We start from the raw sequence: 24,153 nt of genomic DNA, 5'->3' as shown, positions 1-24,153 counted from the left end.
TGCTCTTCAGCAACTGAGTGACCCTCGTCCTGCTGGAGCTTGGAGGGAGGACACAGCTGAGCGCCCCTGTCCGGGGAGGCAGGCAGAGCGGCTGGGGTCTCGCGAGTCCCCACCTGCCGCTGGATGGCAGAGGGGGCAGCGCTCAGCGGACCCATCAGGTGCACTTAGCATCAGGGAGCAAAATTAACAATGCATGACTCTAGCAATTTCCTTAGTGGTGATATAAAAGCTGGAAACAGAGTTGCTTCAAGCGCTCGGGCACACAGTAGATGTCAGCAATTCCTCTCCCCTTTGACAGAGGGGGAAAATTCAAACATCTACCAGAGCTGCCAGCTTACGAGGTGATGAGATGTCCAGGAGGACCTGATATGCTAATGTGTTTCTGAAGCATCCAAGCAACACATTCTTTGTTAACCTAAAAGGAATAACCAAACTAAAAAGGAGTACTAAGAAAGGTGAAAGCCATTTCTGATAAATGCTCAAACTTCTCGAGCTCTGCGCCTATGAGCTACATCGACGTACAGGGACGCAGACGTTTGCAGTGCTGCTAACAAACGCCCTCCCGCAGCAAGACGGCTTGTCTCTCAACATGACAATCTAAGGAGGCGGGGAAGTGACAAGGGAACACGGGATGTGTTCTCGGTGGACAGCCAGTTGACATTCCTTCCTCTGAACCCGTAACCTCAGTGCACATCTTCCCAGAAATGGGACAGCATCCCAGGGGGCGCCAGCCAAGCCCAGAAAGGCAGAGGGAAGGCTGGACTCTGTCGTTCATTTCATTGAAGTGTCAGGGTAAACAGCTACATTTTCTCCAACACTGTGTGTACAGAGTTGTTCATATACTTATGCTTTGGGTCCCGGAAAGTGTGCTCTTCAGATGTTGGCAGAAGGAAATTCATCTCACCAAAATGATTCAAATGTTCCTTCACCGACATGTTCAAAAAACTTACAAGAAACAGAACAAGAACTGAGAAGGGGAAGAAATGATGGTTGAGAGGTGGGAGGATCCACATTTTCACATAATAGCAGAATGAAATGGTGACAAACACACTGATAGAAAATCACAGTCTCTTCTTCCTTGCAATTATCCCTGAAAAGAGCAGTGACTGGCAGCTAAGGGAAGAGAAAGGTGGAATAGATTATAAATTAATTGGTAGAGAGAATAAATCCCAGAGGTAATGTCAGTCAGTTTCAAGCAGGTAAACTGTATATGCGTCATCCTCGCTCTTTTATGAATACATTTACAGGACTGTACAGCAGGAGCTGCTGTCACTGCAGAACAAGGGGCAGCGCGGAAAGTCCTCAGTGAGGCCAGCTTCCTACCAGCTCTTCCCTGAGGCCCAGCAGTAATGAGCCCTTCACCAAACTGGTCATTCAGCTCTGTCCTCCCAGGTAGCTGGCAGTAAACCCGAAACCCAGGTGAGATTCTGGACGACAGCTGCTTTCCACCCTAAATATTCATATCATAACAGAAACTCATAATTAAAAGTATATGACTGAAAAGTATGACTTACTACTTGTATAATTTGGAGTATAAGGAAAGCAGGAGCAGGTCTTTGGAGCAACTCTTAAGTCATAATGGAAAAATAGCCCCATCTTCATAAGGCCAAACCTTGGTGTCTCTCTTGGGCAAAGCAGGGCAATTGCAAGATGGCATGAAAGACAGGTTGCATGCAACATCATTCTGTCCATCAGAACTGCATCAGTTTAAATGACCCAGGGGATCTTTAAAATAATAGAAGTTAAAGGAGGAAAAAATAAACCTTTCTTGAGAGGGAAAATATTACAGATTGGAGGAAAAACTTCTAGAATTTTCACGTCTCATGACAATTAATTGTATGCCCTATTCTATCTTTATGAGTATTTCATTGGTACCTCCATAGTAAATAAAGTTGTCCCACAGTATGTGCTGGGGACTGGTTCCAGGGCCCCCATGAATATCAAAATCCAGATGTTCAAGGCCCTTATATAAAATGGTATAGTACTTGCGTTTAATCTAAGCACATCCTAACCTATACATTAAGTCAGCTCTAGATTGACTTAACTAGTACTACAATCATCGATCCTGTAGAACTACATACTCAGTCAACCGCTTGAAGTCGCCTAGTCATCATTACTTTTATGGGAGACTAAGTCACACATTTGACAACGCAAAGCCAATAATCTAGTAAAATGGGCAGAATACAGGTAATACAACTAATGACAGTAATAAGGTCATAAGTAAGTACTTAAGCTAAGAACTTCCATTAGGTTCAGCCCAGTATATCCCCAGGTCAATTGACCCAGCCTGCTCTATACCAGTTGTTATCTTTAAGGGAAATGATACTTTACATTGTACATAAAGTTCACCAAAGATATGTCCAAGTACAAGGCATGGATCATCGTGACCCCATACAGGATTGAGAAATGAATGTTATCTTCTAAGGAGTTACATGGCTGGCACCAGGAGAAGAAAAATTATCTTTATGGCTGAGCAGGCATTTCTGCCATTGGGGTGGGGGTCTGGTTAATGCACACTGCAGACACGCGAGGCACACCAGAGGGGAGGGAGGAGGCCCAAACAATGGGCAGAGAAAAAAAAACCTGTTTAAATTTTTCTTGTCGTGCCTTAAAACATGAATTGTTTTACCAGATCATTTTCCAATTAAATTTATATCTACTTACGTGATTATCTGATGGACATCTGTCTGACCCACCAGACTGTAAACCCTTTTGTTTTGGTCACTATTATATCCTAGTTCCATAGCAGTACCTGAACTATACGTGTGTTGCGAAGGAAGAAATTTCCTCTCCCTTCTAGGTTCTTCTGGCTGGTCTAAGAATTAAATTGACATGAAACAGATTAACAGGAAAAAATAAAAAGTTTAAGAACACGTAACATGGGAGAGACCCAGGAAACCTGAGTAACTCACCAAAATGGCTGAAGCGCTCAGCTTAAATGCCACCTTCAGCTAAAGACAAAAGAGGGTGTCAGGGGTAGTGGTCTGGAGTGTCAAAGGGGAGAAAGGTAACTGACATGGACACAGAAAAGCACTGTTTGGTAAATAAATGTTTGCTGGGACATGCACAGACAAAGGGACACAGGGTGGACTCTAATCTCTTGGCTTTTCTGAACCAACTGGACCCTAGGACCTATTTATCACGTGGCACTTATTAATATCCAAGCACCTTGTGTCCTACAGAACATCTATGGAAAGCACTGAGTTCATGCATCTGAAATCTTCTCAGTTAATGTCTATGTTCCGGGCAACCCAGGAAGGCACGTGGAGCTGCTGTGTGCCTCTGCTGGACCCCAGCAGTGCAGAACTTACCTCCACCTACCTTTCCAAGTGAACAGAATACTACTTTCACCACACACACAGCTCACTGCTAAATGCACTCCCGACATGGACATTCTGCTCTGTCAGGGCCGGGTCTCCGAAGGTCCCTGTTATCCCGTCCTTCCTCAGCCAGCTCACTTCCACCCACCCACGCACTCAATCCTCACTTCCTTTAGGAAGCCTCACCTTCCCTCCACTCCCTGCAACCTCCCAAACCCCCAGGCTGGGCTCAGGGCCCAGCCTCTACACTTACCTGCACCATGCACCAACTAAAAGTAAAGAGACGCTTCTTTATTACTTGCTGGGTGCTGGGCACGTAATAAATACTTGCGAATGAATCTCCAACTAATTACTGCTCCTGGAGGACAAGCAGTACATCTTATCAGCTTTCTAGCTCTAGCACCATCCAAGCACATAGTAGCTGCCCAATAAATACATTTGTTTAACAAATATTTATCATCCATATTTACACACCCAGCTCCTAATATTCCCTCAGGAGTCAAAATATTAACAACTTGGACAAATTAACTTGTACAAAATAGGAAAGGACTGGCCAGGGGAAAGGGGCTCTTCCACTTTAACAAGTGACTTTTAAACAGACAGCTCAGGCCAAAGGCATCACTCCATGTCTGCTCTCCAGCTGGTACTCGTAAGGAGCGGAGAGGAGCAGGGAGGCTGCCCTGAGCCACCGCCCTCCTGTTAGATCTGGATCAGGCTCCTCCTAATGCTGTGACTCCTGGGGCGCTAGAGCACCCCAGGCCTGCAGGGCACTGTCCCCTGAGCTGAACAGGGCTCCGTCACACTCAGCGATTCCAGCACTCTGGACAGCTCCATTTCTCTTTCAGGTTTTCAGGTAGAATTTGTGCTTGGGGCCCTGCCCTGCTTGTGCAGAGAAGGACTCAGGGGACTGCAGACAAGTTAATTCACAAGGAACTCTGAAAAGTGCTGCCCACCGTGGCTGGTTGTCTCATCTCTCCCACGACCGAACTGGCCACTCTAGAGACACAGTGTCACCAACGAGAGGCCACAGCCCTGAGCCCGGGAGGCTGTGGAGCCCGAGGTTTAGGGCACAAGCTCACAGGCCGGGGAAGGACTGCAGCTGTGGTTGGGTCGGCTGAGGGCGGGGCTTCATGGGGACGGTGCAGCCCTCCAGCTGGGGTGTCCTGTAGCCCAGGAGAGGACAGGTGGTCATCACTTCGTCACTCTCAAGCCCATCAGTGCGTCCTGGACCGATTCCCACGTGTAGCCCAGGCACAGCACTGACTCAGTCTGCCGGGTCCTCCAGTAGTCGGGGGGTTCCAGTCCCTCCTCGGGGCCCCGTGTATCCATGGGTCCCTCATGATTCCCTCTAACATGCCTCTCACTGGGGTTCAGGGTCAGGAATTGATCAAGCAGGTTTTCACTCTCTATGAACACCAAGAAAAACAAGTCGTATATTCTGCTCAATACCTGCTCACGCAGCCCTCTGAATCCCTTCCCTTAAAAGGCAGGGACCGGGTGACCACTGAGGGGCCATGATAACGTCTGTGGAGGACCTCCAGGCATAACAAGGGGGATGCCACGGAAGGCACTCAGCTGGCCTCAGCGCTGAATCCCAATTCTCTCACCAACTAGCTGTGGCTTTGGGGCAGGAATGTAACTTCTGTGAGTCTGTAAACAAGGGGAGTCTCTAAGGTCTTTCCCAGTAACATAAGTCTTGGGTCTCTGATCTTATTGGGAAAACAGTCCTTGTCATCACTGATTAGAAACACTGTAAAATTAACAGAGAGTGAAGAGAAGAACAGAAAACAGATGTTTGTGTGCTGTAATAAAGAATACACCTGGAAGGAAAAAGAAAAGAAGGTATTCAGCCTGCTGATGACGGTGAACGCACTGCTGAAGCCACAGTCTGCCGTCTCTCTTGTGCAGGTCAACGTCCTAAAGCAGGTTCTGAGGCTTTAGGGCCTGTGGACAGCGCCCCCCAGTGGCTGCACACCAGTCCTGCCCAGCGGACGCCACCTGGAGGAATCTGCCGAGGCCTCTCTCTCTTCCAGGCGGCCGGGGTCCAGCACGGAGTCAAACATCTCTCCTCCGGTGATGTACCCCATGACCAGGAAGAGTGTCTCCTGGGTCTCAATCACCTCAAACAGTTTCAGGATATTGGTGCGATTCAAGGCCTCATGCTCTGGACTTTGAGGAATAGCCTCTGCAGGCTGGAGGGGCTCTGTGGACTCGTTAATTAAAAAGTAAAGGAATGAAGAAAAAAGGAAAAATGTTAAGGAAGAATAAGAAAAAAATAGTAGGGGAGGAAAAAATAACATACAAATTAGACAAAGAGCCAAAGAGGAAAGAAGCTAACTGTGGTTCCAAGTCGCTCAGGTCACCAACAATCAGCTTCCTGGGTTAAAGGACCAAAAACCTAGACCCAGACAGGGACTCACACAGGTACTTGAAATTTCTTAACAGTGGTTCCTGATGAGGTCATAGCAAGAAATGCGCCAGTCACAGCTGGGGATAGTCCACAGCGATTTTCTTACTTTTTGGTCTCAAGAACCCTTTATTCTTTCTCTTTAAAGGGAGGAGGACTGACCGCAAAGGGTTTTCTGCTTCTGTGGGTGACAGCAATCAATATTTCCCTTATTAAAAGTTAAAACGTATAGGATCCTTCAGTGGCCTTTTCATTTCTAGTTTAAAAAGCCTGGGCTTCCCTGGTGGCGCAGTGGTTGAGAGTCCGCCTGCCGATGCAGGAGACACGGGTTCGTGCCCCGGTCCGGGAAGATCCCACATGCCGCGGAGCGGCTGGGCCCGTGAGCCATGGCCGCTGAGCCTGTGCGTCCGGAGCCTGTGCTCCACAACGGGAGAGGCCACAACAGTGAGAGGCCCGCGTACCGCAAAAAAAAAAAGCTTAATAATTTTTGGCTTTTAAAGAGCTCATAACGTCTACCCAACATATTCAATTCCTTTTTTTGAAGCTCTGATTGGCCTCAAAATGTTGCTACAATGTAACTGGCAGGATGACACTGTAAGAAAATGTTCTGTGGCGTAAGACACAATAAGGTACATTACCGATGTCTATAAAGCCATAAAGCCAGGGGAAGGTGGCTTTCATCATATTTCATTCCTTGTTTGCAGTGCTGCCCAACAGTTTTTGGAGTAGATTTCTCTCTTCTATGAGCCAGAGAACTTGCTGTGTCCGTTTCAGTTGCAGCTGTGGGCTGAGAAAGCGTCTCTTCCTTTTCTAAACCGACAATGCACTGTTCTTCGTGTCTGTATTGTTCAGCATGGGTGGGAACACGGGTGCTGGACATGAGGACAGCATCAGGGGCGGGAACCGAGAGGCCCCTTCATTTATTCCTCCTCTCACACTCTTCCTTTCTTTATGCACATCAGAGTCTCTGACCTACATCATTTTCCTTTTCCCTGAAGAACTTCTCTTAACAACTTCTAGCCAGGCAGATCTGCTGGTGACACATTCCCTCAATTTTTGTTTGCTTGAGAAAGTCTATTCCTCCTTCACTTTTAACCAATAATTTCACTGATTTGTGAAAAACCAGCTGGAATCTTTATCCTTGTCCCTCTACAAGTAAGGTGCTTATTTCCTCTGGCTTCTTCAAGATGTTCTCTTTGTCTGTGATTTTCCGCGGTTTGAATAGAACAGGTCTAAGTGTAGATTTTTGGGGATTTGCCTGCATAATGTTCTCTGAGCTTCCTAGATTAGCGGTTTGATGGCTACCGTCAATTTGGGGGAATTTTTCAGCCATTATTCCTTCAAATATTTCTTCTTTTCCTTTGTCTTTCTTTTCCTTTCAGCATTCCCATTACACGTGTATTACATCTTTTATAGTTGTCCTACAGTTCACAGGTATCGTTTGGGTATTTTTCATTCTTTTTTCCCTTTGCCTTTCAGTCTGAGAAATTTCAGCTGATGGATCTCACTGACTGTGTCCTTGGCCCAGCTCAGTCTACCCATAAGCCAAAAGGCAGTCTTCATTTCCGTAATGGGGTTTTTTTATTTCTAGCATTAACTTTTGATTCTTTCCGGAGTTTCTATCTCTCTGCTTACACCTACCTGTTCTCGCATTTTGTTCACCTTTTCCATTAGAGCCCTTAGCATATCAGAGCCCAAATCATTCCTACTTTAAATGCCCAGTCCGATAACTCAAAAATCTCTGCCGTATCTGACGCTGATTCTGATGCTTCACTTGCCTCTTCGAAGTGCGTTCTGCCTTTTGGTATGCTTTGCAATTTTTTTGCTGAAAGCCAGCCAGGATGTATTGTGTAGAAGGAACTGAGGGAGACAGGCCTCTAGTGTTAGGTTAGGAACTGAGGGAGACAGGCCTCTAGTGTTAGGTTTTATGTTTCTCTGGATGGAGCAGGCTGGGTTTACTGTTGGCTGTGGCTGCACGTGTCAGAGACTGAGGGGTCCTCGTCTCGTCTTCCCCGCTGCCTTTGTCTTCCCCTTAAGCAGGGTCTGGGCCTTGCAATTTTTTCAGCTGTAACGCCTTGTTCTGATCCAGGAGCCTGAGGTTGTAGTAACGTGTTGGGCGTGGGAAGCCCCCTGCGGTGCTATGCTCAGCTCTCAGTCTTTCACTGAGCCTGTGCCCCTGGACTGTGACTTTCCCAAGCATGAGCTTTTCCCCCGATTAGGTAAGAACCAAAGTCTACAGGGGACTGGAATCAGGTATATCCCATCCCCCCAAATCAGTCAGGTTCTGGTAAACCCAAGTCTGTCAAGCTTTGGTAAAGCAGTTTTAATTTTGGTAAAATGAGAGAACAGAATGCTCTGGCTATATTTCAAACTGGCTACTCTTCCCTTCCCACTGCCAGAAGCAGGAGAGGATTTTTCTGAGACTCTGGCGGGGCTCCTGGCTTGTGCCAGCCAAGCGCCCAGCCATTCACCCGTTACAGTTTAACTGTTCCTACCAGTCCTGGGGGGCTGGGGGGAGTGGGCGCTTTGCTCCCGGACCTCTGCCTCGAGTAAACTGCGAGTCTCGGTACCCACTTCTCTCTCCATTCCTCGGGGCAGCTGTTTCCCGTGGGACGTCAATTCTCTGATGGACCTAAGAAGAGCTGCTGACTTTCAGTCTGTTGAGCTTGTTTTCTTATTGTGAGGACAGGAGTGTGGCCTTCCAAGCTCTTTACATGTTGTCCTATCAATTTTTTTTCGCCTGTTAATGTGTCATTTTGGTAGCTTTATAGACTCCTTTACAACGTTCAAAACTTCAAGAATCTATGTATGTTTCAAATGTTTTGCTTATAACGTGTATTCGAAAGTACTATTTACACACAGGAAAAACACACTCAACACAAACAAGTGTTTAGAGAAGGAGCTAATCCCTCCTCCAGTGCCACTCGCCCTAGATGAATCTGGGAGTAGTACATCTGACATCTAAAATTCTCTCTGGCTGTTTTGATTGCAGTAATCTTTTCTTTATAAATAACTTCTAAAAGCAGATGTCAGCCAACAGGGATCTGGCTCCGTCAGTCAGTTAAGGCTACCAGTTAAGCATCTGGATAGCCACCAGCACCCCTCTCCGTAATGATGCCCTCACAAGACGACAGAGTGAACACCAGCAGTACACTGCTTTATGTCTCACGCACGACTCATCTGTTGATGCCACACAAGGTGGCAGGAAGGAAATGACTTCACTGAAATGAAGCAGGTTCCTGTATGGCCATTTGCCTCTGAACATGCATATATGACCAGCCCATCACAAAAGCATTAGGGATTCTGCTGCCCTCTGTTCTCCTTTTCTTTAAAAACCTGTCTACTCTTTAGAAATAAAGCAAACAAATTCATTTCAAAATGATATGTTGCCAACAGTAGGTCCTGATGCTTTGGGAAATGATGTTTTATTGCTGGCATGGCAGTCGTCCTTTGAAAGATGGGGGAGAGATATTACTTCACTGCAAACACTTAATGTGTAGGTCTTGTATTTTTCAGATGTGGGTTTTTTTTTTCAGATTGTATTATGATAATTTCTCTTTGTTCCTTTTTCTCACTCAAGTGAATTTCCCATCTCCCTCTATGATTTTTGGCTTCAAAACTCATTCATTTACCTAGGTAAATCTATAGTGAATTTCATTACATATAATGTATGACTTTAGAATCATATTTATGTCAACAGACCAAAACGTCACACACAGGGTTAGATTTCACTAGGCAGTTCTGCAGGCGCTACGTGCAAGGAAAGAGATGGGACAGCTTTATACAAAAACTACAGTAAAGGGCAAAGGTCAGGCATCACATTCATAAAGAAAGATTCTCCTTGTCTGACGGTATCCAGCATTCCGTGGCAGTGAAGGGTCTTTACCCTTAATAATGCTTGCCCAAGATTCTCATAACAATATTAGTTGATTAAATAATAGCCAGGTAGGCCGTTCCTTATTCCAAAAGATTATTCCTGAAATCCAAGCCATGTAAACATAGAAACCTTACATTACAAAAGATTCCTAAAGCACATCTAGTCACAAAGCCAAGAATCCACGAAGCAACATCGTCAACCACCGATTATCTCTACCCAGAATTTGCCTGCTTTGTCATTTAAGACTTTTCTGTATTGGGTTTTCTTAAAATAAAGCACAACTGAATTTTTGTTCTTGTTTTTGTTTTAATATATTTATTTATTTATTTATTTTTCTGTGGCTGCGTTGGGTCTCCGTTGCTGCACGCGGCCTTTCTCTAGTCAAGGAGAGAGGAGGCTACTCTTTGTTGCAGTGCGTAGGCTTCTCATTGCGGTGGCTTCTCTTGTTGCGGAGCATGGGCTCTAGGTGCATGGGCTTCAGTAGTTGTGACTCGCAGGCTCAGCAGCTGTGGCGCACGGGCTTAGTTGCTCCGCAGCACGTGGGATCTTCCCGGACCAGGGCTCAAACCCATGTCCCCTGCATTGGCAGGTGGATTCTTATCCACTGTGCCACCAGAGAAGTCCCTGAACTTTTGTGACATAGATTTCTTTCTTTCTCAAAAAACTCCAGATTACTATACAAAATTTGACTCAAAAGTCTCCAAAAACTTTTCAGATAAAAGTAATACAGGGCTTCCCTGGTGGCGCAGTGGTTGAGAGTCTGCCTGCCGATGCAGGGGACACAGGTTCGTGTCCCGGTCCAGGAAGATCCCACATGCTGCGGAGCGGCTAGGCCCGTGAGCCATGGACGCTGAGCCTGTGCGTCCGGAGCCTGTTGCTCCGCAATGGGAGAGGCCACAACAGTGAGAGGCCCGCGTACCGCAAAAAAAAAAAAAAAAAAGTAACACAAATTTGTAATTCAACTAAACGGAAGAGTAACAGATCTATACTCTTCCCCAACTATTGCTCCATCTTGACAGAAGGGAGCTGCGGATCTTCAGATGCCCCTGAGCCACGGGTAAGCCCCATGCCACTGGGACCTCCACTGATCACAAGTGTGGGGAGAAGCCCCTGAAATTGAGCCCTCATGCAAATGAGATGTGCAAGATGATTAATCATTAGAAGAAAAACATGTACCCGCTCAAAGTGAGGTGAAACAAGACATAAGGAGACTCTACGTGAGGAGAAGTCAGACTACAGGCAGTTTATCAAGCGAAGCCAGAGCTTAGCAAACAGCCCAGGGACTTTCCTGAGCTGTTTCTTGGAAGGAGAAATCGGCGGGGCCGGCGACCCCTACTGAACACGGAAACAACCCACTCCTTCCCCAACATCATCCCTCCTCTCCCCAGTCCCACCCCCCTCAGTCAACTGGTCACCCTCCTCCGCCCCACACCCGCCCCCATCACAAGCTCTGCTGAATCCAGCTCTTCCATCTGGGATCCACCCACCTCCTGCCATCTCTACTGCCACCCCCTCCATCAGGCCACCTTTATCTACGGGGGCTCCCTTACTGGCTTCACTGCCCCCAGGCTTAGCCTCCCCAATCCATCTTCCCCAAAACCAGCAGCAAGATCTTCCAAATGTATAGGTCTAATCAAGTCACTCTACTGGTCAAAGTCCTTCGGTGGCTCGTTAATACCAAAAACGTCTCTACAGATAAAATCCACATGCCTCGCATAATTATAAGGTTTGGAGGCTCACAAATTCTGCTGTCCATTGAGATCTGGGAAGCGTTACAATTCCCAGTGCTGCAGGAGACCCCGCACCCGTGGAGCCGTAACGTCTGCGGGCGAGAGCCAGTCTTCAGCACCACCACCTGCCAAACACACACACACACTCACACTCGCCACCCAGAATCCTCAAACCTGGGTTAGAGGCCACGCCTTCGTGCTCTATGGCAACTTGTCCTTCCCCTGTTATACCACCAAAGACCAGGCGCCGGGTCTGCTGCTGACCTTCGGTTTCCCCTGCCTAACCCACGGCTCTGGGAGCGGGGACGTGTCCTCCTGGTGACCACGCATCCCAAGCAGCTCCTAAGGAAAGGGACCGTGATTTCACTGCCCAACACTGGTCTCCAGCACTCACTGGGCGCCCAATTTTTTATTCAAGTCCAGGTTGGACCCCTTTAAAATTGATAAATCAACAGTAAGCACTGTGCTCCTGAAAATGTGGGAGGTGGTTCTTTAAGAAGTAACAGCCCAGAACAGGGGGCAGGAAGAAAGAGCCCCTCGCCTTGGAGCACACCCTGGGAATAACCCAACTTTTCAAAACCCTCCTCAATGAGCATATTCCCAGCAGCTACAGAAACGTGCCCGATCTTTAAGTGCCGATATTCCCTCGGTTCTCTCTGCCGGGTCGCTCTAATATTCTGCGCCACTGTTAACATCTTTTCTGAGTTGGCAACATTGTCCTCAGATAGTAATAATATCTCCCAGTCCACTGCTTCCCAGGGCCATTATGAAGCGTAAGTGAGAATGTACAGAAAGCTCATCTGAAACACAAAAAAATACTCCACAAATATAGGTTATGAGACTTAGTATAGATTAATAGTAAGCAAAGCCCAGAAGACATACTTACTGGAATTGTTATACTTTAATTTCTGGGTAAATGGATACTATGAAAGAAACTGCCGCACTTTAAATTCAAAAGGCACCCTTGGAAGGACTGCAGCTTCACTCATAATCTGAGTTGCTTCCAGAAGATGGTCCCAAGTTATTTGCTTGTTTCTAAATTATCTACAAGCTTCAGACACTGCACACATCTAAAATGCTCATTAGAAGTCAAAGAGCTTTACATGCCTAAATTTGGTTTGTGGATGAATATATATGTGGACTGCATAAAACCCAAAAACATTCAGTAGATCCTATGATGTATGCAAAGTTACTTAAACTCACTTTTACCCCCAAAGAAACCTACAGCGGGAGAATCACATGGAGCCACAATGGATATATTACATCAATATGGATCAAAAATGCATTACAATTATGGGAGACCGCAGTCTGTGGCTGGCTTTTGTCTCTCATTTTTGACAGCCAGACCCCACCACGGGCCCCGTTGCCCATCACCTATAGACCTTTAGGCTCTCACTCACCCTCCGCGCCCATGCTTAAAAAGAGGCACATGGTCCTCTCCTCAGCTGACTAAGCCAGCATGGTCAAAAGCTGAAAAGGTCTCAGTCTTAAGAGGTTCATATATCTAAAGAGGACAGGCTAGAAATAAGTTGATCTGAGTTCAACACCACAATCTACAAATAAAGAAAACTCCGTGTAAGTCTTTTTTTCCTTAGTAACATTTATCAGGTTTGCATACATATGTATACGTCTTAACACACAGAAGTGAAAAGAGAAAGAAAGCCCTGTAGTTAGAGAAAACCCCTTGTTCTGTTGAAAATAATAACATTCGGGGCAGCCAGAGTCCCATGGATGGAAAAGGACTAGTCTCTGGCCCAATGCTGACAGAACGAGCACACATTCCAATAAAGGCCTATCAATGAAAAACGAAACTTCTGTAAAGGTAATTCTATAATAACGAGGGGAAATATAGATGTTAAGTAAAAGGAAAAGGTAAAACTTTCATAAACAGTCTAATTAGAACCACAAAAAAGTTATACAGGAGAAAAGAATGAAAGAAAAAATTTTAATGTTATGAATGGTTTGCATTCAGGTGGAGGGAACTTGAATAAATTTTCTCTCGTCTTTCAATTTTTCCTTATTGTCTAAATTTTTGAGAATAAGCTTCTAGTTCCTATCCTGAAAACAACTTTAATCCCGCCAAGACCAGACAAAGTAAAAGGTGCCAACCTCAGCGTGTTACAGCAGAACGCTATCAGCAGGTCAGTCGGTCTCTCCCAGCTGCTCTGCACTGAATAATAGCCACGTTAGCAGCTACTGCACAGAAGGCAGGACGGAGCTAGCTTCGTGGGGATGTGGAGGAAAGTCATCCTCTCCGCTAGGCCACAAGTGGCCCTAAGCAGATTATCCTGTGCTCTCCCAGGAAGAAAGCGGTTTACACACCGAGCCGGTTTTAAACACTCCAGCACCACTCAGAAGAGAGCTATCCAGTCACATCAAGGACAAACGTTTAGACTGGAAAGTTACAGAAACATAGGAAAAGCCCTCTTGAAATGTAAATACCCATCAATTCCAAACCCGATTACCCAGAAGCTATGACCACGGGCAGCTTGCGAGGTTGACATCACTTTCAAGGGGCCTGGAGCCACCAAGGGCTGAGCAGGCTCCAGCTTCCACACACTGTTCAAGTCCCAGGGTGGACACCACACGGCGTCAAGGAAGTGGTGAGCTGATGATTCTCGTGCTCTGACGTTCACCACGAGTGCTTTCTCACTAGTAAAGCCCTGAGCTTCAGAATGTCAATGACCACTGTGCCTGTCCTCTTGCGGGGGGCAGGGGGCGCTGGAGGGGAAGCAGGGGGAAGCAGCACAGCCCATGCGGGGCTTCTGCTGTCAGATTCCAAAGTTAATGCTCCCTGGAGGACCGTAAACCTCTCCTCTGCGCATATGGACCATAATGAGAGTTTTATAAGAATCACAATTGTGGCAAAAACACATTCAAATCATGTACCACAACTAACACTGAACATTCATTCTTCCCCTGAAATGAAAAAACGTTTATATTCAAACTCGGAGATACTGTGCAGCTGTAATTTGGTAGGGAACTGGGTCTTGAGCCTGCACTATCGCTTGGCTCTCAAGACAAATCTCTAGGCTTTTACTGCTCTGGACCCCAGTCTGACTGTTGCATCAAGGTCACAATCTCCAAATACATTTCTATGCCGCCACAAGGGAGAAAAAAATGTGCACATATAGCAAAGAACACTCCAAATATACATCGGTTGAGGGCATGGGGGCATGGAAGTAGCAAAACAAGCACCCCAAGTTCCCCACACACAGCGTAGTGTAAAGGACACTGGGCCAGGAGCCAGAAGGTCCAGGTCTGAGCTCCCAGCTGCCATCCACTCTCTGAGGGACCGTGGGGAAGACACTCAGCCTTAAGGGCTCAGCTTCTCCGTCTGTCGAACAAGGAGGTCCCGACAGGTGACTTGGGAAGTGTACATATATATATAAATCAAAGGTCTTTTCCAGCATTACCTTTCTTAAATTTCTCAGCTCAAATTTCCTCTTCCTTTACCCCTGAGAGCATCTGCTGCAGGCTCTACACGTGGGACCCGTCACCTGACCACAGGGCTTCAGTACAACTCCTGGAACCATGAAGACAGAGTACAAATTTCCCTCATTCATTAATCATTCTATCAGCAAGCACAAAACCATCACTTACATCCTAATATACAGAACCATGTGCTAGATACTTTAGGGGACGGACATAAAAATAAACGACTTCAAAAGGTCCAGTCTCTACTTAAAGGCATTTAATGTTTACAATCCAAAGGGAAATATAAAGAACTGAAGAAAATTGCAATGACAAAGATCTAGAACAAACTGCTAATTAATCACAGTACCTTTCCCACGAAGCCTAGATGGGACCTCAAAATCCTTCTCAACACAGCATTCCACTCAGCACCCTGAAGACTGTAGTTAGCAGTGAGGTTAATTTTGCTGCCAGGTTAGGCTCGCTCCTGAGCACGTGCCCGGGCACTTCCAATGCCCTCCTCCCACCTGTCCCCCTAACCTCCTCGACTTTCACCTTCATCTCCAAACCATTAGATATTCCCGAAAAGCCGGGGGCCCCTCAGACCCTCGTCACAGTGGCTGAAAGCCCTTGCCAATTCACCTTTGCCAACTTTTTAAAAATTTCAAATTCCAGGGAAACAGGAAATATATACACTTGCTTGACTCCATGTCTACCACACTGCTACATTAAACTCTGAACCGCATGACTTATATTGGCATTGACATCTAGTATATTCCTACTAAGAAGAACAATGCACAGTGTCACTGAGGCTTAAATCAGTGCACATACGAACCAGCAAGTTTTACAAACACACACACCTCCTCCTCTCCTGCTGTGAGAGGCTGCATCCCTAATCCTAGCTGGCCATCTGGGAAACAAATGACTTTGTGATGGCATTGTAAATTGGTTCTACTCCTCTGGAAAGCAATCTGGCAATACGCTTTAGAAGCCATAAAACTGTTCATACTCTTTGACCTAGTAATACCACTAGGGACTCTATCACAAGAAACTAATTCAAAATATGGAAATAGCTACATGCACAAAGATATACCTTGTGGTGTTATTAATAACTGTGAAAAGCTGGGAGCAAGATACTCATCAACAACAGAGCTAATTACTTAATGGTATAGAATCACAACAGAGAATGCAACCATTAAAACGGTAATGATGAAGATCATGTAGCAGTAAGGAAAAATGCAGATGCAAAACAACAGATACAACGATGTAAAAATCATTGAAGAAAAAACTGATAATCATTGTTTTAGGACAGTGAAGGGGGTGTTTTCTCCTGTTCTGTTTTCTAGCTTTTTGTGATACAGCACTGATGCTTCTACCATTTAAAGATAATCTTTGGAAATATGAACGCAGGCCCTGACCGTGAGGATGAAGAGGCAAAGGACCACATCAGAAAGCCCAGCCGCTACCTTCCGCAGCGGGGAGGGGACAGGGCCCTCCACAGCCTGGGGGCCAGGGGCATGTGCACAGAGCAGCTCCACAGAGAGCCAGCCGGCAGTGGTGCGCCTGTCAGTGATTAGGGAAGTATGAGCAGCGCCCATCTGCTAACCCCAGTCAATCCCCTCCATTACCAGCATCCCGAGGCCAAGAATTCCCCGGGGCACACCACACTTGCTGGCAGCTTAGTTATCTGTTTACCAGATAACTAAGTATCTGTTTAGTAACTAAGTAACTAAGTACTGTTTAGTAACTAAGTAACTAAGTTTACCAGTTATCTGTTCACCAGGTCACACGGGGCTGTTCGATAATTTATTTAAAGCAAGTAAGGTCAGATTTTCACGTCTGGAGCAACAAGGAATGTCTGCACCAAGAAATGCCATCATCACAAAGATCGGGGGAGAGAGCAGAAACCACCTGTCGCCTCTGGTGAAACACAGGAAGCGGCAGCACTGATGCTGCCCCTTGGGGGTCTAAGAAACAGGCGCCCGGGCGAGGGCAGGGCTGCCTCTCCAGGGCTGACATGGGGATGGAGGACGCAGGTCAGGAAGAGTGGTCCAGCCTAACAAACATTCATCCAGATGAACACTAATCTCAGCTTGAGGCCACTTAACCCCATCTGCAGGTTCACCCTGTGTCCAGCCGGGGACCAGTCCCGCGCAGGGAGATTTAGGAGCTCCAGCCTGCCTGGACTGCCAGCACTGAGGGGTCTCGCAGGTTCTCTGCTTCCCTGCTCCAGCATTCCTGCCCTCACCCCTGTGGCCGAGGGCCTCTTTACACTGCAGGGTCAGTGACCAAGCTCTGGTCTCTTCGTGTCTCAATTTCTGCTCCGAGTCCCTGACAGGGAGGGAGCGGAGCAAAGAAGTCTCAGAAACAGATTTTGCAATTAGACAAAACTGACTTAAATTCAAATTATGTTACCCTCCTCCCTGCTGACCTTGGGAAAATTTCTTAATCTCTCTAAATGCAGTTTCTTCTTCTACAAAATGTGCACCTACGCCCTCACATCACTGTCAGGATTAAGCGAAGTGAGGACCCCAGCATGCGACGCCACGTAACGCTCGTCAGTCCACGTGCCCTCACACTCCTCAGCCACCGGCGCCCCGCCTGCCTCTGCACCCCCTCTAATCCTGCCCGCTCAACAAGGCCTGCACAGCCCCACCCTGCCGCTCAGCCTCCTATGCTGACCACACACCTGGACTCCACTTGCCTTCTGGAAGCGCCCGCCACCGAAACCCAGACGCTGTCCTCTCTGCACCACAACCTGACACCAGTGTGGGCGCTTGAGGCCGCACCACCTGGGCTCACAGCCCTGCCGTTCACTTGTCAGGAAATGCGACTTGGGTCAAGCTATGGAACCTCTCCGTGCCTCAATCGCCCCATCTGTGAAACAGAGGCAATGGCAGTGCCTACCTCATACGACTGTGAGGTGGATCCCTGTGTCTGCAGGGGCCTGAGAGCCATGTCCAGCACATGGCAAGCAGGCACTTTTTACATCTTTGACTCCCTGTGAGAGTGTTTCGTCCAGATCACTTGGTTAGCTGCCTGCGCTAGCCCATGTCATCAGATGAGCAAGCATCCCCGCTACCCTCTGACACCAAGGGAGATGAAGCAGGCTCTTAGAGTGAAGCCTTTCTGGTGCCAGTGTGGTCCACAGGCCAGCATCAGCATCACGTGGGAGATCATTCGAAATGCAGCCTCTCAGGCACCCCCAGCCCGACTCAAATGGAATCTGCATATTAACACATTTTGAATGCACAAGTCCTCTGTCACCTGGGGTTCCTGTTATAACACAGATGGGGGGTGGGGGACCCGAAACTCTGCCATCGTAGGACCCCGCTTGGAGTACCAGGTGTGAAAAGACAGCACCGAACTCCAAAGAGGAATTGCACCAGGATGTGAGACAACGACTGCCTTGGCACCTGCAGGTGGAAAATGAGGGAGACGGGCGTGACCGATGACTTGGAAGAGTCCATAGCTAAGAAGTCAAATGGCGCAGGGAGCTCCCTGGTAAGTCCTTAGAGGGTAGGGACCATGTCTTACTCATCCTGGTTTTCTCAACAGAGAACGCCTGGCACAGAGGAGGCAGGTCACTGTAACCATCTATCTCCGTCTCAATAAAACCAGAATAGCACTTGTTAGCTTTACAAAAACACAACTGTTTTATAGCTATATTAGCAGCCCCTCCCCACCCTACTCTAATATTTGCCTCTACATTTCCTATATGAAGATGACACAACCTATCATTAATCAAAGGGAACCATTTCTAAACTTTTTCTCTTAGAAATGATGCTGGCTTTGAAAACCCGCGAGGCGGGGGGTGAAGGTGGGGTGGGGGTAGGAGGAGGGGCCGGCAGAACATCCTACACAAAACAGGGGCTACATTTTTAAAGAGCATTTGCTGGTACCTTGCTGACTCTTTCATTTTAAACATCCAGCATGTTGAAAACTAAGTGAAGGCAGAAGAGGGAGTGCCCTGTTGCTATAACCCTTGACCTTTTCTTAGTGACACACGAAACTAATCAGCCAGGGACTAGTTAGAGGGAAGGAGACAGGGAAAGCAAACGAGAGTAGAGATTAGAAAAATCACACCAACTGACCCAAGAGTCCCTCCTTCCTGGGGAGCACAGCCCTCATTTTCCAAGACAGCAGCAATGACCAGATGCCCTTGCTTTTGATCTCAGCAATCTCAGCAATCTGTCCCCTTGTCCAACAGGGCCCTCGCCCTACCGCCCACCTCCACACACACCTGTCACCAAGGTAACTGACTAAGGGGAGAAATCTACACAAATGTGAGAAGAAAGCTATCTTCCCAGTCCGATGCCCACAGCTAGCATGAAATTACCTAAATGTGAAAGCACGTCAATCCCAAATGTGCCTCTCTTTGAAAAAACAAAGGAAGATCACTGGCAGATGTCCCTAAGAGAATCTCCTTTACGTCACTCTGAATCAGCAGCTACGTATGAACACAGAGTAACATTTTTACACACTTATACTACATACACCTACATGTACAAACACACAGGTGTGCGTCTCTCTGCTCTGCCTGTATCCGAAACGGCCTTGGGGTGGGTAAGGCAGCCCTTGTCCTCAGCTACTGATGTAAGCCAACCACTTTCTGCCCTTAGGTGAGGTCTCTACGCAATTCCATGGATCATACACACCCTTTCTGCTTCAACTACTGATGGAGCTCTCACAGAAAAACAGAATACAAAACAACGACAAAGTTTCAAAATTTTACATCTAAACATTCATTTCTAAAATGAAATCAAAGCAGGGAGAACTCTTGTTTCCCCAAACCTCATCTCTAAACTTTCACGAACTTTCAACCAAATAATCTTAAAGCCACAGTCACACAGGGAGGATGATGCCAGCCCTGTCACTGACTTTTTAAAGAAACTCCGAGGGCCCAGGAGGAGCTGAGGCAAAGCATCCCTCTAAACAGGGGAACCCTCGGAGGGCCTACGTGGTGTAGCCAAACACACAGCCACGTTTCCCAAAGTAATGCCACGCTGAGTGTTAAAATGCACAGGGGTGGTGAGGCTCTGGACGAGAAGACTTCGGGAACTACAGAAGCGTCAGCTTGAACCCATCACAGTCTTCAGTTTACAGAATGAAACTGCCCTCGGAACGCAGAGTGACCAGGAGCCGGCAGTGAAATCTAGGCGAGCGGATCCCTGTCCTTCCTCCAAGTTCCTGAACTCAAGTCTCCGCAGAGTAAGCGAGACCCGTCCCCTACAGACACCAGCGCTAAGTCGCATGAATAGAGAGACATACTCCATAAGGGCGTGAAAATCATCTTCCAACACAAATAAAACAGAAGACAGTCCCTGTGTGTGTGAGGAATATTTTCCAGCAATCCCTGCTAATAAGGACACCCTGAGAAAAGGCATTTCTGTATCTTTTGTGATGAGAAAACTCTTAATTACAGCCCAAAGAACAAGGTACTCAAGAGGAATTAGACCAATGATCCCATACCTTGACCATACATTTAGAATCATCTGTGAAGCTTTTTAAAAATCCCAGTGGCCAAGGCACACACCAGGCCAGTGACATGGGAATCTCTGGAGGTGGCCTGCAGTGCACGGCCAAAGTTGGGAACCACAGAATTAGGGATTATTCTAAAGATACCGTCCAGAGCAGAGTCAATCTGAGCATGACTGTGGGCCCTTGATACGCTGGGACCTTTGTCTAAATCTCACACCCAGCTATGACGGTGGATGGTACAAGCCACTCACCCTCTAGCTTAGGAGGGGCTCGGGGCCATGCACACACAGTCCTCCCCTTAAAATGCAGCACAGACAAGGTCGCCCATCCAGAGGGCCTGCCGGGATGAGCAGGGTCCAGGAGACCCTCGGTCTGTATCTGTAGGGGGCACCTCCCTGGCAGCAATGTGAGGGGCTCCGGAGATGGGCTGGGACATGAGCTGACACACAGGCCCAGCTGAGCCAGTGTCCCCCGGGGAGCACGCTCTTTGCAGGATGCCACAAAGCACCTCATGACCCCTCTGTGAGGGAGAATGCAAACCCTCTTAGCAAAATACACACGAGAATTAAAGAAGTGGGCACATTTTCTTGCTCTTGCTCCTCTACTGATAAAGATGGAAAATTCACTTTATCTGAATTTTTTAAAAAGTCCTCAGTGTTTACCATTGATACCCTCCAGGTTTCCCCCCATTTAAGCTCGGCTTAGATAGTTTTGTTTGGTTTTATTTGAAAGCAAACTTCTGGCAGAGGTACGTAGAGCAGAGATATATACAAAACTCCAGCAGAATCAATTCGTATTTATTCAAAGCATTTAAAAGCAAAATTTGACCCAAGAACTCAAATAAAAAGAAAATCAAACATATTGCATACATCTTGAAAGATATTTTAAATAACAGAACATTTTAAAGCGTAAATGTAGAAAGGCAGGGGAAAGACATACAGAGATATTCAACATATAATATCTTTCTACAGAATGTGGATTTTTTTAAAGTGCACTTTTGTCCAAAAAAAAAAAAAAGGAAAAAGAAACACCAACCCCTGAATCTAATATGCTTACCAACATGAACTGTGAAGGCAGGTGGCCCGGGCTTGAACCCACACGTGGGGCCCTGGACCACGTCTCCGAGCCTCTGTGCCTCCTCTTATCTTTACATCAGAGGCTCTGGAGTCGGACTGCTGGGCTCAGATTCGGGTCTGCACATGAGCTGTGTGAGTGCATGTAACCTCCCCGCCCCTCTCTCCCTCCTCTGTGACACTGAAACAAGAACAGGACCTACCTCCAATCTGCAGAAACTGGAACCTCGTGCACAGCTGATGGGAATGCAAAATGGTGCAGCTGCTGTAGAAAACAGTCTGGCAGTTCCTAAAAATATTTAACATAGAATTACCATAAGATCCAGCGATTCCACTTCTGGGACTCTACCCCAAAGAGCTGTGAGTAGACACTGGAACAGATATTTGCACACCCATGTTCACAGCAGCATATTCACAACAGCCAAAAGGTGGAAGCAGCCCAAGTGTCCATCAACAGAACAACGGATAAAATGTCGTACATACATACAATGAAACATTATTCAGCCTTAAAAAGGAAGGAAATTCCGACACAGGCTTCAACATGGATGAACCTTGAAGATAAGTATACCAAGTGAAATAAGCCAGTTATATAAAGACAAAATATTCTATGATTTCACGTATGTGAGGTACTTAGAGCAGTCAAACTCATAGAAACCGAAAGAATGATGGTTACCAGGGGCTGTGGGGAGGGGGATGGGGAAGTAGTGTTTAATGGGTACAGAGTTTCAGTTTGGGAAAATGAAAAAGTTCTGAGATGGAGGCAGGTGATGGTTCACCCAACAATGTGAATGTACTTAATGTCAGTGAACTGTATACTTAAAAAGGTTCAGATAGTAATTTTTATGTTTTGTATATTTTACCACAATAAAATAATAAAAGTAAATAAGAAAGCCTAGTCCCTATACCTCCTAGAGTTGCTGTAAGGACTGGATATGTGTGAAGTGTTTAGAGAGTACCTGGCAGGGAAGCCCTCCGTAAACACTAGCTACAGCTACTCTCTTATTGTCCTACCTTTGGAGCTCCCTCCAGGCCCCACCACCATGTTCTGCAGAAACAGATGCTCACTGACTAGATTCTGATCCGCCTCCTGGAGCTGTACAGCTTCTGCAATGAGACAGTTCCAGCCCTGGGCTTCCTTCCAGCATAAATGCTCTATTATTGGGACAAAACTTCCACTGCAATCAGATAATGAAGAGACCACCTGGGTCCTGCAGAGTCTTCACACACAAAGCTGAGAAGACCACAACTAAAAAAAAAAACAACTGATTTCATCATCCATTTCCTAAATGGTTTGTTGATAATCTTGCCTCAAAGATAGGTTCATAGGCTAATGCTATCATATAAGTCTGACAGTGGGGAAGAAAGGAAAAATGTTCCCTACTATTCATAAATATTCTTTCACCTTTTATCACAATCCAGACTATTCTACTTCTTTGCTTCGTCATTTAAAAGTCCTTCTATTATGAAAATTTCCAAGCATATACAAAAGCAGAGACCCGACTAGCCCTCATGTACCCAGCTAAAGAGCCAACTTCAACCTCTCTGACCCTACCTACTCAACATTCTCGCCACCAAAAAACTAGAATAAAAACACCAGGGCAGGGCTTCCCTGGTGGCGCAGTGGTTGAGAGTCCGCCTGCCGATGCAGGGGACGCAGGTTCATGCCCTGGTCCGGGAAGATCCCACATGCCGCGGAGCGGCTGGACCCGTGAGCCATGGCCGCTGAGCCTGCGCGTCCGGAGCCTGTGCTCCGCAACGGGAGAGGCCAAAACAGTGAGAGGCCCGCGTACCACAAAAAAAAAAAAAAACACACACCAGGGCAGCTACATTGAAGCAATGTTCTTTTCTAACAATCATCATCACCATCGCTATTTTACTTTTAGAAGTTCTTTTTGGACATCTTCTCACCTGCTCTCCTTTTTTTCTTTGAAACTACAAATAATTTCCATACCTACTATGCCAAGGTTATTGTGAGGATGTAATACACATGAAAATGCAGAGCTTGGTGTCTGAAGTGTATGAAGTTCCGGAGAAATCTTAGTTCTCCACGGACCACCACCCCACCCTTCTCTCCAAGACAACAGATACCAACCACCGCCACCCCTCTCACACATACCCTTCTCCATTAAAGAATGTCCTTGCTTGTCCCTCACTCCTCCCTTCCCTTCCCGAACGCTGGTCCTTGCTTCCCTCCTGTCCCCTCGGCCTGCTTCGAAGCCAGGGATCCCAAACACAAATGTCTGATCACAAATCCAATCACCTAGAAGACCCCAAATATAAAGACAAATACAGAAAGTGGATAAACTGCACTGATCAGTATATTTAACATTTAGGGTGCCAGCCACTAAACTAAAAATTAAAAACATCCCCAATCTAGTGCCTGTATATGATTTAACAGAAAAACCAGGCTAGACACTCATGGTAAAAACAGCACAAACAGGGATTCCAATGCAGGTCGTGTGTATGTGTGTGTATTTATATTTTAAACATTAAACCCTTTTTTGATGATCCAAGAAATTTTATCTGCTGATGAGATTCATTTCCTTGCAGTACTTTTCGCCAGTGGCAAACCTGCCACATCTAATTTGTTTTAAAAGGAATTCTAATCACCCAATCAATCATACTCTCGACCTTCAGCCTCACAGTCACTTTGCTGTGGTCAAAATTGGCTCCAAAAACTCCTGTTGTAACAGTTCTGTTGTCCTCAAGCTCCAAAACGCCAATGACAGGAATATAATTTGACCAAACCCTCTGGTAGAAGAAAAAACAGCACCTGAAGTTTCTAATTCGTCTTCTACCAAGATTCTTTAAATAAAAGTGAATGTCTAAGATATTATTAAGGAATAACTTT

The 24,153-nt window shown here is 46.5% G+C and overlaps 1 protein-coding gene across 6 annotated transcripts in view; it reads right to left on the bottom strand.

The window, feature by feature from the left end:
* FARS2 (phenylalanyl-tRNA synthetase 2, mitochondrial) overlaps positions 1–24,153 on the bottom strand; it is a 387,381-nt gene that overhangs the window by 342,437 nt on the left and 20,791 nt on the right. For 5 of the 6 annotated variants that reach the window (XM_029244287.1, XM_029244282.1, XM_029244285.1 and 2 more), the window contains one exon: positions 21,506–21,591. The exons of the other annotated variant lie outside the window; for it this stretch is intronic. The gene's annotated coding sequence lies outside the window, so the exon portion shown is untranslated. The remainder of the gene's footprint in view (positions 1–21,505; positions 21,592–24,153) is intronic. 6 annotated transcript variants of the gene reach the window in all.

This window comes from Monodon monoceros, unplaced genomic scaffold (assembly GCF_005190385.1).
Source record: "Monodon monoceros isolate NGI ecotype Baffin Bay Population unplaced genomic scaffold, NGI_Narwhal_1 Super_Scaffold_3, whole genome shotgun sequence".
Lineage (NCBI taxonomy): Eukaryota > Metazoa > Chordata > Mammalia > Artiodactyla > Monodontidae > Monodon > Monodon monoceros.
The sequence above is the reverse complement of the archived record's forward strand: the minus strand, read 5'-3'. Positions and strand labels throughout refer to the sequence as shown.